The sequence below is a fragment of the Corvus kubaryi genome, unplaced genomic scaffold, assembly GCF_017639235.1.
Source record: "Corvus kubaryi isolate FWS band 111438036 unplaced genomic scaffold, C.kubaryi_AGA036_p1.0 133, whole genome shotgun sequence".
NCBI classification, from domain to species: Eukaryota; Metazoa; Chordata; class Aves; order Passeriformes; family Corvidae; genus Corvus; species Corvus kubaryi.
Genome location: NW_024580667.1, coordinates 8,698,303 through 8,712,269, shown reverse-complemented (window position 1 = coordinate 8,712,269; position 13,967 = coordinate 8,698,303).

The window sequence follows — 13,967 nt, the reverse complement described above, 5'->3', positions numbered from 1 at the left end:
TACTGGAAATTTACAGAGTATTCATTGACCCATGAATTCCAACCCCCCATATCCTGAGAAAATGCATTGCTTATTAACAGCTTGTAGTACCAAACCCTAATAGTACATGCAGTCATAAAAGAGATGTACATTTTTCCATATGTGATTATGCATTATTTTTTTTTTTAATGGGATATTGCTAGTAAGTGTTTTCAGACTGGTAGGAATTTTAATTTTCCATAAAATAGCTTGATATAGAAAACATAACATCAGATAATTCAAAAACATTCAGGTTTTGAACACTAATATTTGAATTTGTCCTTCTGCCTGTCAGGTATTCTGTTCAGAATAGAAAACGTGAATAGGAAGTCACTCAAAGAAACTTGGTTTGATTTATGATTTGGTTGTTTTTTCACTGCATTTTCCCCATCTTCATAACATGGTTGACAACAAAGATTGGAATTTCCTAATTATCCTAACAGATCAGTGTTTAATTAATATTATCAGTTTATTTTGCAATTTTTGCCTTTTGCTCAGCCTGGGTGTGATTAGATTAAGATGTGATAGCAGTGACAGCACTGTGACGCGCTGATTTTGTGTGGAAGCAGATGAAGGTGAGGCTGGGCAGTTGTCGTTTCTTCTAGAGCAAATTTGTGCTTCTCAGGGGAATACTTAATTTTGAATTTTATTGCTCAAAAGATGAGGAGTCCAGAGTCAATGCATTTCCACAAATCCATGTTACCACATGGTCACTCTCAGCAGCAAACCTGGTTTTCTGAGGCTCCAACATGGCAAAACAGGAAGCAAGGTTACAGCCATTTTATAGTACCCAGAAGTCTGATGTTCCAGGCAATGCCTACCAGCCAACAATTTTGTTTGAGATGTCCTAGCAATTTTCTATCCTCTGCAGTCATATTTATTTTCTGTAACTGCACATGGACAAATTTAAACAACCCTTTTTTTTTGGTGATGAAATAACAATGTACACACAGATATATATCAAGGTAACAACTCTGCTTTGATTCAAGCATCTCAGAAAATCAGAGTGGTGTTGGGGTCCCTCCCCTGCCATGTTGTCCTGGGAGAGGGGCCCTGAGGGCACAGACACAGGGCTTCCCTGTCCCTGCTCAGCCTCGTTCCCATTGGTTGGTTTGTGTTCCCTGCGCGGGCAGAAGGACCCTTGGTCCCATGACTGGAGCAGTTCCTCCGCTGAGCCCCGGCCTTGCGGCTGGAGAAATAAACACCTCTGAAACATCTAGCAAGAATCTGTCTGTCCATATATATTTCCTTTCCACGGGACTCCTGGTTTGATATATGCGTGTTGCAGTATCCCCACTGCAACAAATGGTGGAGAATGCGGGCAGGACGATCCCCGATCCCTAAGCGACTGATTTGTGTGAGTAAACCCTGGAAACTTTGGATTCCTCTTCTTGGTTTTGCTTTGCTATTCCATATCTAAACTATGGAGGAACCGTGGGAAGACTCTTGGCTCTCAGAGCCGCATATGGACATTTATCTTAAACTTAAAATGATTCTTGAACAACGATTTGTAAATTTTAGCTTGATTCAAGCTCAAAAAGAACTGAAACACTTCCTGGCATGGTTGTTTAAGAACTTTTTCTATGTTTCTTGGGATTTAATTCTTACCAAGGGCTTTTGGAAAACCGTTTGGACACAGTTAATACTGGAGTCAAAATATATGCCGATGGAAGAATATTTTCATGAATATTATTTAGTTACCGAGACTGTTGAGCAATGTCAGCTGTGTCCTGGCGAAGGGAAGCCTGGCTCAGGGACCGTGCGGCCCAGGCCACGTGCACCGAGCGCTCTCCGAGCAGCAGCGAGGCAGTTCCCGCGCACGGGCGGAGCCACGCGAGCTGCAGTGTCGGTGGCGGAGCGAGGAGCGGCGGGACCCGGCAGTGTCTGCCCGGCCCCGCACAGCGCGTGGTGGAGCGAGCCCCGTGAACGCCCGACCGAGAGGGGAGGCGCGCGGGCAGCGGCTGGCGGCAGCAGCGGTGGAACGGAGCCGCGCCCAGCCGAGATGCGCGCTGGAGCAGGGCACGGGGGGATCTTCGCCCGGGGGTCCGGCCGAGACGTGGGTGCAGCGCCCGGCAGCGGCAGCGAAGCTGCGACCAGAGGAGGCGACGCACGGAGAACTGAGCGGCGCGGCCTGGCCCGGCCCGCACAGCCCCGAACGCGACCCCGGGAAGAGCGCGCAGGCACGAGCAGCCCCGACAATTCCAACACGGGAGCGACCGAAGGAGAGAGCAAAGACGCAGCGAGACAGAAAACAGCAGCCACTCGGAAAAAGGAAAAGATCATAGTAACTAAGATCTTAGGGATAGTAAAATGGTATAATGTTAAGCAAAATTATGGTTTTATAACAAGGTGTGACAACCAGCAAGACATATTCGTGCATAGAACTGCTATTAAAAAGAATAACCCTGAAAAATGCATCCCAAGCTTGGGAGATGGAGAGGTGGTGGAATTTAAAATTATACGAGGTAGAAAAGGGTTACAAGCATCGCAGGTCACTGGGCCTGATGGTGTTCCTGTAAAAGGCAGTATATATGCAAAAAATCGTAGTCATGTTAGACAGTATCTCTATTGTAAAACCCCCCTACAGTCTCCCTTTCCTAATCCCACCTTTCCCTTTTACCCTATGTCCTATTACCCCCAGTGTATTCCCAATCCGTTTTTTCACCCATGGTTTCCCTCACAAAACCACGCTTTTGCCAATTGTTTCCCCAAAAATCCCTTTCCAATGCCGAGTGGGGGATGAAAAGGGGGAGGGAAGAAGTTAAACCCTCTCCTGCCTCAGTTTCCCCACAAAGCATGCTCAGAGAGTTCTGTCTCCCTTCTGTCAGCCCTAAGATGTTCCACAGAATCTGTTTGGACATTTAAAGACTCAGGAGGGTGGCTTGTTTTGTCTTGAAACTGTTCTTGTAATGTTTATCCAGTTGTTTTCATTCTCCTTTTATTAAAATAAAACGGGTGAGGTGTTGGGGTCCCTCCCCTGCCATGTTGTCCTGGGAGAGGGGCCCTGAGGGCACAGACACGGGGCTTCCCTGTCCCTGCTCAGCCTCGTTCCCATTGGTTGGTTTGTGTTCCCTGCGCGGGCAGAAGGACCCTTGGTCCCGTGACTGGAACAGTTCCTCCGCTGAGCCCCGGCCTTGCGGCTGGAGAAATAAACATCTCTGAAACATCTAGCAAGAATCTGTCTGTCCATATATATTTCCTTTCCACGGGACTCCTGGTTTGATATATGCGTGTTGCAGTATCCTCACTGCAACAGAGTGGATCCAAGACTTACTGAATTTCAGGGAAACCTTCCAGAAGTGCCTTTGAAAAATTCTAATGAAACTGTTTTGCATACTACTTGCTGTTAAATATTCAACAATAATAAAATGTACTTCACCTTTATGAAAACCTCTATAAGTATTAACTAACTAAACCTCATGACTCCTATATATAATGCAGATAAATGTATAATTTAATTTTACTCTTTTTAGGCAAATTAGCCACAAAAGTGAACAAGCCTTTTACTAAAGAGTGAAGGATTTGAAAAAGGACCTTAGTTTCCTTGATCTTCTTGATTGATTCCAGTGAAATCACAGTTTCCCTACAGCTGTATTATAGAGGGGGAAAAACTAAAAAGCTTCTTATGCACTGGTTTTAAAAAGTCATTATACAGAAGGATAATTAAGCCAGTACTACCTCAGATACAACATAAAACTTAGAATTATTTTTAACTGCAATGCACAGTTCTGTTGTCCGTATATTGCATACTTCAAAATAAGACAACACATTTAGACTCATGTTATACTGATATCTGCCACTATAGGCTGTTCTACACCGTGAGAAAGTATTTTCTGCAAGAATACACACTGTTCTGAGCAACAGCTGATACTTTGAAAGGAGATTTGAAGACTCTGATTCTTTGAAAGGAACTGCCATTGAAACCAATGGCTTGATGGCTGGAAAGTGACATTTTACCATTAATACATTTTACCATTTTACCAACATATGCATATGTTGAAGAAAGAACTTAAGCAGGCATCAATGTATCTACTATTAAAGGTGTTTTTTAAGTTATTTTTAAAGTTTGGCAAACTTTAATTTTCAAACATGATATGTCTGCTTGTTTTTGTTGTTTTGTTTTGTTTTGAAAAATGGGATTTCCTGTGACTACTGACATCCAACAGAGAACTGTGTTACATTATGAATACACTTAAATTACATATAAGTAAAACACCTGAATATTTAACTATACTGTATGCCCTGGCTAGTGGACGTGAATTGTGAGTACCTCATAGACCTCTGTTTGTAATCAGCCTGAATTACTCAGAGAAGCACTCTAAAACCTTGATAAGGGTTACAGGGATGGAAGGACCTCAAAAAGTGGGGGAGAATGGGAGGCAGGTGCTGAGCCCTTCCCTTAGCGACTATATTTCACAGGGGCTGTGTCACCACCACTGACTGTGAATCCTGTTTGTTCCAGTTTTGTGATATAAAAAGAGTGCAGGAGTGTGTCAACAGGACAGATTTTACACACTGGAAATGAGAGAGCGAGAGCACGACAGAGAGAGATCTTTCATCTTGTCAATGCCTCTTCATCAGCATTCAGATCACATTGCCTTCATTTCAGACCTCGCCACTATCCTCTGCCTTCATTCTTTTTTCTTACTCTGATTTGTCTCTCTTCACTGCTGAAAACAAAACTTTCTCCTTTGCTTTGACAGTTGTCTCTCTCCTTTCAGGAAATGCTACACCGTCACTGTTGATCTCAGAAGGAACAGCTTGTTGTCCCCTGTTAGAAGAAAGAATCCTGGCCCTTGAAAAAAATTGGCATTTTAAGATTAAGCAAGGCAAAACTACACATTGAAATGGAAGTTACGTTTTTTGCACGTCCGCCAAACAAAGTTATACAGGAGTGTTCTTTTAAATCTTAGTAATTTCTGATCCTTCATTTTTCATTGTCTGCAGCTTGCTTTCTGTGCTGTCACAGACCTTTTGTAACAATCATGCTAAAATTGTAGCATTTATTTTTGCTGTTATTTCAAGAGAATATTTAATGTAAAAAATAAAGCTGGAAGAACAAAAATGTTGGACCTGGGAAATTTGAATTTCACACTATGGATAACAAAAGTTTGACAGAATTGTTTACAGATCCACGTCAGGAAAAGCTGGCACCCTTACTTAGCTGTGTGAGGCCTCAAATTTGTTTGTGCTGTGAAGTTGTTCTGTAGCTACATCGCATTTCAGGAGGGTACAATACTCTCCTACCAAGGCTCTCATGGTCCTGCACAGACTTGAAGAAAGATTCAGATAGCAACAGAACCCCCACATAACCATATTAAAACCCATTTCCTTTAACCCTTTTGCTGCAAATAACACAGAGGCCCTGCCATGCTGCCATCACCCACAAATGCAATTTTTATTCACTCCAGATCTGAGGGGATGTTAGGAAGGTTTCTGTCATATGAACAGTTTTTTTAACCTTCCTGAAATAGTAGAAACTCTACTAGTAAGGTTACAGGTTGTAGGCCATGAATAAATGATTTTAAAAACCCAAACCAAAATATGTAAAAGTGGGAGGCTTTGTACCAGTTTAAATGGAGTAGTATAATTAATATGGCTCAATATATTTAACAGTGCCTGATAGAAGTGAAATTGAGCCTGAATTTCCTGCTTTCTCAGGATCTCTCCTCTTTCTTCCTACTGCATTCATGTCTGCTTACTTATATCTGAAACATGAACATTGAATAAATTCAGGAATTCTTACCTGGTAGCAGTGTTTTAATCCCTTTTTAGCCAGAAGTAAACACCATTGGAAAATGAAATTTCTGTACAGTAACCCAGGCAAGTGACATTCACTGTCATTTATTTCTAGATTCTGTGTTGCATTAACCATGAATAATGTGCATTAACTCTTCCAAAAATGCAAAACTTTCAAGTTCCATATGCCATAAAAAAAAAAAAAACAAAAAAAAACACGTCCATGGAGATTCAGCACAAAGACCCAGCCAGCCCACTGTGTCATCTCTAAGAATGACTAATACAGGAAACCTGGGCAAAGGGTGAAAGAAACAAGTGAAGCAGACTATCTTTCTCTGGTGTGTCCTTCTGCCTTGGCTGCACACAGTTTAGGCATTTCTGGCTGGCAAGTTGTAGTCAGATTATTTTTTAATACAAAAGAGAGGTCTCTCCAACAAGAATGTACTTAATCTTTCATAACTGATTATACTTTGGCCTTCAACATGTCCTGAGGTAATGAATGAATTATACAATTTACTTATTTGTTATGCATCTGTTTTGAAAATGTCATAACATAATTTCACTGGCTGCCTCCTCATTCTTGTGTACTGAAAACATTGGTCCTTACACTGCTTATTACCTTACAGATCTCACATATTTCTCTTTGTATCATCTTTTCAAACCAAATAGACCTGGTCTGTTCAGTCATCCTCCATTCCTCTAAGCAAACATGTTCTATTTGACTATTCCCTTGCTAGTTGCTTTGCTTAATACTAATTATTAATTAAGACTTTTTTTCAGACAGGGTGACCCAATCATATGTCATGTTCCAGAAAAAAGTTCACTACAGATTTATACTGTGGAATAATGTTTCTTTTCAGTTTATTTGTCATTTATTGTCCCAATAATTCTTGATGTTTTGATTGATGGAAATTGTTTAACATTAAGCTGACATTTTTGTGAAACTTTGATAGTGATATTGATAGTTTCCTTTATGAGTACTATAAGATTTTTGTGAAACCAAAAATACTTTAAACTATGATAGCAATAATAATTTTAACACCCTTAGATGCTAAAACATCTCAAATGTACTAGAAAAAAATCTGCAAATGGACTATTTTTCAACTTGTTACTGCTCTATTGACTGGGTTTTTTTCTGCTAATTCTCATCCTACTGAATCATCTGCTGTTACCAATGATGGCAAGCTTCATCTTCTAATGAGTTTGAAAATATTTTTTCTCTATGCTATATGCTGTTAGTGGGTTGATTCTCAACATTTTTGTCAGGGCTGAGTTGCTATAGCTTTACATTTAATCTACTATATATAATTTCCAATTATTGGGCTGTGATTTTCATGTTGGAAGGAAGGGGGTTTTTAATCTCTGAAAGACCCTTTACTATTTGTCAGGATCAAGCTAGCCCTTTTTAAGGATCTGATGGGTTCTTTCACCAATCTTGTAACATGATGTCTTTGAACAGCATCCTTTGCACCAACTAATATTTTTACCATTTGGAGTGTATTTTTTTAAAGTTCATTTTAAATAACTTCCATTATATTTAGGTATTGCCCCTCTTTACAGTAAAGCAATATTTCAGTAAGAGAAGGTGAGATTGTTTTGATACATATTTGGAGAGATCCAGGGAGATTTGCTTCAGGAATTTGCATACTTCACAGTGATTATTGTACAGTGGTACTTAAATAATTGGCTCTTGAACTTGGTCTTGTGCACTGTTTAAAGAGCTGCTTCTCCTCTTGTGAGTTCTTTGCTTAGCTGCTCCAAAGAGCAACTGTTTATTATGTCCTAAACTTTAATCACCATGTTCCACCATAACATGCAATCCACATAAAGCAGCTGAGGTTTTGTATCGCTATCATTTTCTTTGCTTTCCTTCCTAATCTTTCTAATATCCTTTACAGTCATTGTTCCCACCTTAGATAGGTGGTCCATAGTACAGCTGTATTGATACATTCTTCTCACCCAGATTTTGCAACCAAGAACTGTCATACACGTAATAAAGATGTTGATTTTTCCCCTCCTTCTTTCCATTGCGTGTGCTGTCCCTGCCTGCCCTCAAGTAAGTTATTCCCACGTGTGCAGCCCAGGTCTATATGTAGAAGTCTAGATCTCCTCGTGGCATCCAAATAGCAAAATGAAGCTACAAAACATACTGACTGCAGATGACTCTAATCCCCTATATTAATAACTGGGACAAACCTTTGCAGCTGCTAAACTGATGCATTGGTAAGCACAAAATCAAGTTCCTTGCAATGCGCATGTGTGCATGTATAGAGAGGAGACAGAAAATCAACAACACTGAGTAATAAACACTTCTTAGGTTAATTAATTTTGACATGTATAGCTTTATATGTAATTGATTCACGGGCTCTGTGAGGTAGATAATTCACACATCTTTGATTTTAGCAATCTCTTATTCTGCTTCATAACTTTCCAAAGGATATTTTTACTCAGGAACATTAAACCAGTTAAATTTTAGTCTGCTCCTGTCAAAGTGGTTTACATCTACACAGGCAATTTCTAGATTTGGTTTTGTTTTTGTCAGTCACGCTCTTTGATACATGAAAGTTTAGTGCTTAATGTACTTCAGGATGAAAGTAGCGATACTTCTTTGGGAACTTTCTCATATGGAGCTGCATCTGAGTGAGCACCTTACTGCTCCTGGCAGTCCCATTGCTCCCCTGACCTGCATGACTCCACATTTTGGTTTGTCAAGCTGCACCAAGGCTGCAAAAGTAATTTCAGTGGTGAGGGAGTGAATGCTTCAACAGATGACTCTGCAGTCAAAAGAACAAAATTTGCATTATGCAGTCATTAATGACATGATGACCATGTGCACCCCATTCATGCAAACAGGACCGTTACCACATCTCAGAGTGAGAACGGGCAGGTGCTGACAGATGTCCAGGAGTGCATAGAAACAATATTTATTAATTGGTGTATAATATCCACATGGATGGATTGGATGGGGCTGCTGGGGAAGGTTCCTGATACCTGCCCTGCCACTGCCTGCCATGCCCTGCCCATAGGTGGGCAGGAGGCTGTGGAAATATCCCCATCCTCCTGAGAAAAGCTTTCAGCAATAGAAGGGCTCAGTGGCTAGAGTGGGCTGGGAAGGAGGTGCTGGGGAGTCTGCTGAGCAGGGGAGCAAGCACAATAGGGAGGGAGCAGCAGCCCATGGGATCTGTTCTCCTGGCACATTTTCCACCTTCTGGCGATTTTTAGAATGAAAAAAGAAAAAATGAATAGACTAAAAGTTTTTCACAAAGCAGGTGATGACTCAGCAAAGTTTTGCTTGTGGTCTTGCTTTTTCCTTTAGGGTTTGGGTGTTGGGTTGTTTGGGGTTTTTTTCAGATCAATTTGTTTCTTAATTGCTAATGCTTTTCACATTCATGACTAGCATTTTCTCATGATGAAAAGTGAAAATCCCTCTACTGGCAGCTGTCATAAGTTGGGAGGGGCATTACATGAGAATTGCTTTTGGTTGTCACCAGCCCTGCCTTTTCACCTGCAGCCATCCAGCCCTGGCCACTGCTGGGACACATCACCGCCTGAGAGATTACTCTGGTAACTTGGGTCAGTCATTCTTAGGCAACTCTTTTCCAAATAATGCTCTTATTTAAAATCTCCAATTTATGATCTTTGATTAGACAACAGTAGTGCTAGACTGCTGTAACACCTACTGAAGCAATATAAGTCTTTCTATAGACTTTATAGGAATTGGATTAGATTTCTATTTCTGAATACTCTAAAACTAAACAGACCCCCAAAGGAAAATAATCCCTTATTGCTGCCTTCTGTTAGCTCCTTGAGGGAAAAAAACCCCAACTCTGAACTGAAACATACGCAATTTTTTAAATGCATGAATGCACCCCATCGTTTCAGTTTTCTCATCTTGTGATAGAGTACTGTTTAATTAAATAGATGAGGTATATGTTCTAAGCAGCTTATGGATGGGTATTATCTTCATTTGAGAAACTCTAATGAGAGACTAGGGGAACAGCAAGTAACCATTTATTCTACAAAATTAAAAATGGGCAAGAGATGAGCATTTAATTACATTGACATTATCCTTTACTATATTAGGTTAAAGCAATAAGTTGCAGGACAACAAAGCTTACATATATAGATAGATAGATAGATATAGATATATATATATATAGATATATATAGATATGTAAATTCTGTTTTCTTTAAACATTGAAAATCAATGAAATGCACGTGCTAAAGTAGCAACAAGATATTTGTTACTACTAGCTTTTATGCAACATCACTTTTCATCCATAGGTGCTGTAATGCTTTGCTCAGGCCATCTACAGCTGATGAGTATCTGACGCAGAAGGTTTGTCTCAGCAGCGAGGCCCTGGCAGAGCTGGGTACCAAATAGCCTGAGCTGTCTGACACTCTCTGCACAAAGACGCCAAATTAGTCACACAAAAATGGTACCAACAAGAACAGCATGGTACAACTGTAGCATTTGGGACAACACAGCTCAGCAATGAGCACAGCACGCTTATACTTACGGAAAGGTGTATGTGGCTGTGGTGGGTTGACACTGGCTGGATGCCACCCACCCACCCACCAAAGCCTCTCTATTGCTCCCCTCCACTGACCTTGGTGTCTGCAGAGTTGTTCCTCTCACATGTTCTCACCTTGCTCTTCTCTGGTTGTGATTACAACTTCACAATAATTTTTTTTTTTCTTCTTCTCAAATATGTTATCACAGAGGTTCCCACCATTCCTGATGAGCTCAGCCTTGGTCAGCAGTGAGTCCATCCTGGAGCTGGCTGGCATTGGCTCTGCTGGACATGGAGGAAGCTTCCAGCAGCTTCTCACAGAAGCCACCCCTGTAGCTCCTCCTTTCCGCACTACCAAAACCTGGCCATGCAAACCCAACAGTGGTTCAGGAAAAGAAAAACATAATTGCAATTAAGAGTATAAAAATGACTTTTTGTGATTAAACCTCTTTTTTATGAGATGAGTATTATTCCCTCACTAAGTATGTACTCTTTAGAGTCAGGCTCCTCTGTAAAGGAAATTGCTTTTGAAATTTTCACATTGCATGGAATTAGAGATTATTCTTTTAAAAATATCTTCTTTCTTGAACACTCTTGCCTAGACTTATGAAAAGGATGTAATATGTAAAGTACAATACATAAAGCACACAACAAATAAAATGTAATTATATATAACTTAAAATATACAAAAATTTAAAAATAGAAAATATACACAAGAACTCAAAAACTAGGAAGTTATTCACATAGCAGATTTTAGGTTTTACTTTGTTCTCTCTGAAGCATTCAAGTCTACTTAGTCTGCCAGAAGACGACAAAAATGGAGCCTGTTTCTAATAAGATCAATGTAATTGTGTTTTGAAAAGGGGAAAAGAAAAGAAAAGCAAAAAGATAGATAAAATGCTGACCTTTTTGCTTTACTGAAACTGTTTAGTAATTAGTTTGAGAATGCAGTATACAGGATAAAAGGGGTTCAGATGTAGATTTTTACATGAGCAGGGGTTCTGTTTGGTGTTTTTAGTGGGGGAGTGAAGGCACATTTTGGAAATTCTGATTTCATTACTTTTTTAATCTAAAAATCTACGCTTGTCTTCCATGCTGTCAGATTCATATAATGTCATAGTTCTATTGCATATGCACACTCAGCAAGAGAATGTGCAAGTGCTGGTGTTTTGTGTTCCTCTGTTTCTCCCACTACATTTGCTAAAAAGTGGAAAATAAATACACAAATGTAAACAATATTTACTACCTAAAATCCACAGGCAGGTAGCAAGAAATCAAGATCTGTCACTCTTTGGACCTTCTAGACAGATTTGCTGGCAGGGTAAGCATGAGGCGATGAAGTTTTGTAGAACTCCTGGCAGCTCAGGGATGGTATCAGCTCTTGTGCAGTACCTATTCAAGCAGATTGGATTTACTAATCAAGAGCATTCTGCATGATGTTACCATTCTTCACAGCCATGTATTCTGTCAGCCCTTTCATTTTAAATATGTATTACTTTTAGAAAAGGAAGCTTACTTTGACTGTACTGTTTCGCTTTCCTTAAGACACACTAAATGTGATGATCCTTTTAAAGACACTTACTAAAGTATATATGAGGATGTGGTTTGTGCCTCTTCCTTATCTCAAGGGACATAAGGCCTCAAGATCTCACACATGGTTCAGGTACAAGATACACTACTCATTGATATTATACATTTCAGCATGCACTGAATGCCATGGAATTAAAACAATGTTTACAAAAAAGACAAGATTATGCTTTTCTCTTTGATGAACTATCTTGAAAACACAAGTCATGATGAGGACAAAGGAGATTCCCTTCTATATTATGAAAGCCACACTTATTAAGGGGAGGATGAAGCCAATTAGAGATTAGGTGTGCGGCTGACAAAAAAAATTAAATTTAAAATCTCTTATACTTATGTCCATACAATTGCATTGCTATTCAGAGCAATTCAGTAACTGAGAAATGAACTGAATCTAGTTTCTTTAACCCTGGGATAAATTTAACTGAAGAACACAGGTGGTTTGTATTCTGCACATGTGAATGGTCTACAGCTTTTTTGTGTTATTCGTCTGGTTTCAGCCATTTTAGCAATTCCATTGTATTTTGTTCAGAGCTTTTGGCTTCCACCCTTTTTCATTTTCCGTTTCTTCTGCAAGACACTTAATCAGCCTCTCTGGGAACTTATATAGCTCCCATGACCACTGTGTAAGAACACCTAACAGACATTAATGCCTTTTTATCTTCATTGCACCCTTATGAATAAGAACAGTGTTAATTCACATTATACAGAGAAGGAAAAAAAAGGATGGAGACATTAAATGACTTCTACTATCAGCAGAAGACAAATCTTCAAAGTATCAGGAACTGAAGGCAAATGGTTAGGGTTAGCCCCAAGTACCTCCTTCCTACTCTCTGCCCTAGGCAGAGGATGAGCAGCCTCAAGCATCTGTTGCTCTGTCAAGGCACAAAGCAGACTCTCAGAAGTCCTGCCATGGAGATGCCTGTGCTGGGAGTCTGTTGTCTCACCTCCATGGTGAGAAAGCAGCTCTCCCAAAGGATAACGGTGAGAATCAAAGTTGGGAACCTCTCTGTCTTTCCCTCTCACTCTGTCAAACAGCTAGGATGGATGGGCTTCTAAATCAAGCACCCAAACAGGCTCTCTAAAGTATATGGCATGAGTCATTTAGCTAACTTAAAATGCCCTGTACTGATCCACAGAGAGAATCCCATAAAGTTTTTCATATGTCTTTTACCTGCCCACACATATGGATCACTCATCATAGTAGTATCTGAATGCCTGGTTTAACCAATCACATTAATTTTTGTGTTTTAACATTGGATTTTGACTACTGGTTGCTGCACTCATTTCTAGTTTCATCTATTTTTTTATCTGAAGTGAAGAATGCCATTCTGTTATAAGGCAAGGTGGGGTGGGGTGTGAGCAAGTTCCACAAATTCTGCAACAGCTCCCACCCCTCCTGCAACCCACTGACTCTGCATGGCACATTATCTGCCTATCGATAATCCTTTATCATGTTCTGTAATAAAATCACATTCTCCCACATGCAGCTTTTTCTTTTCTCCCTTCCCTTGTAAGATACTGGGAGTTTAGTAACTTCAGCAGTTTGGATTCCTCTCTGTGGCCCTACAAGAAGCCGGGATGGATTAAGAGGTAAATGAATGTTGCCAAGTCTCTTTGTTCCAGTTTTGGAGAGCAGTATTTACAAAGATATAAACATATACATTACTGTACACGTTTATCTCACATTGCTCAGCTATTTCCTGCTCCTCCATGCTCCCACCCCATACAACGGGTTGTAAGAGTTCAAAATGCCTCTGATCCAAACCTGTACCTATGCACAGGCAACTCTGTCTATCTCTTCCCTTTGAGTTTGCACCTGAAGGGTAGATGCAATTGACAAAGAGGTGCCTAGTCCCCTGCACCTTTGTGCAGGAATGGGAACAAATTTACTGAGGGGGAGTGTCAGAATTTGAGTTATGTTTTATAGAACATTTGTTTAGTACAATAAACATCTGCAAATGACTATTTATTTCATGAAGTAATTAACATTCCTAATTAGATGCACCTTGCAGCTGCTGTTAATCTAAATTGGCAATAATGCAGTTACATTTTGATACATATCCTCAGCAGAGTTACAGAAGAGAAGGGAAAAAAAAATAAAGACAAAAA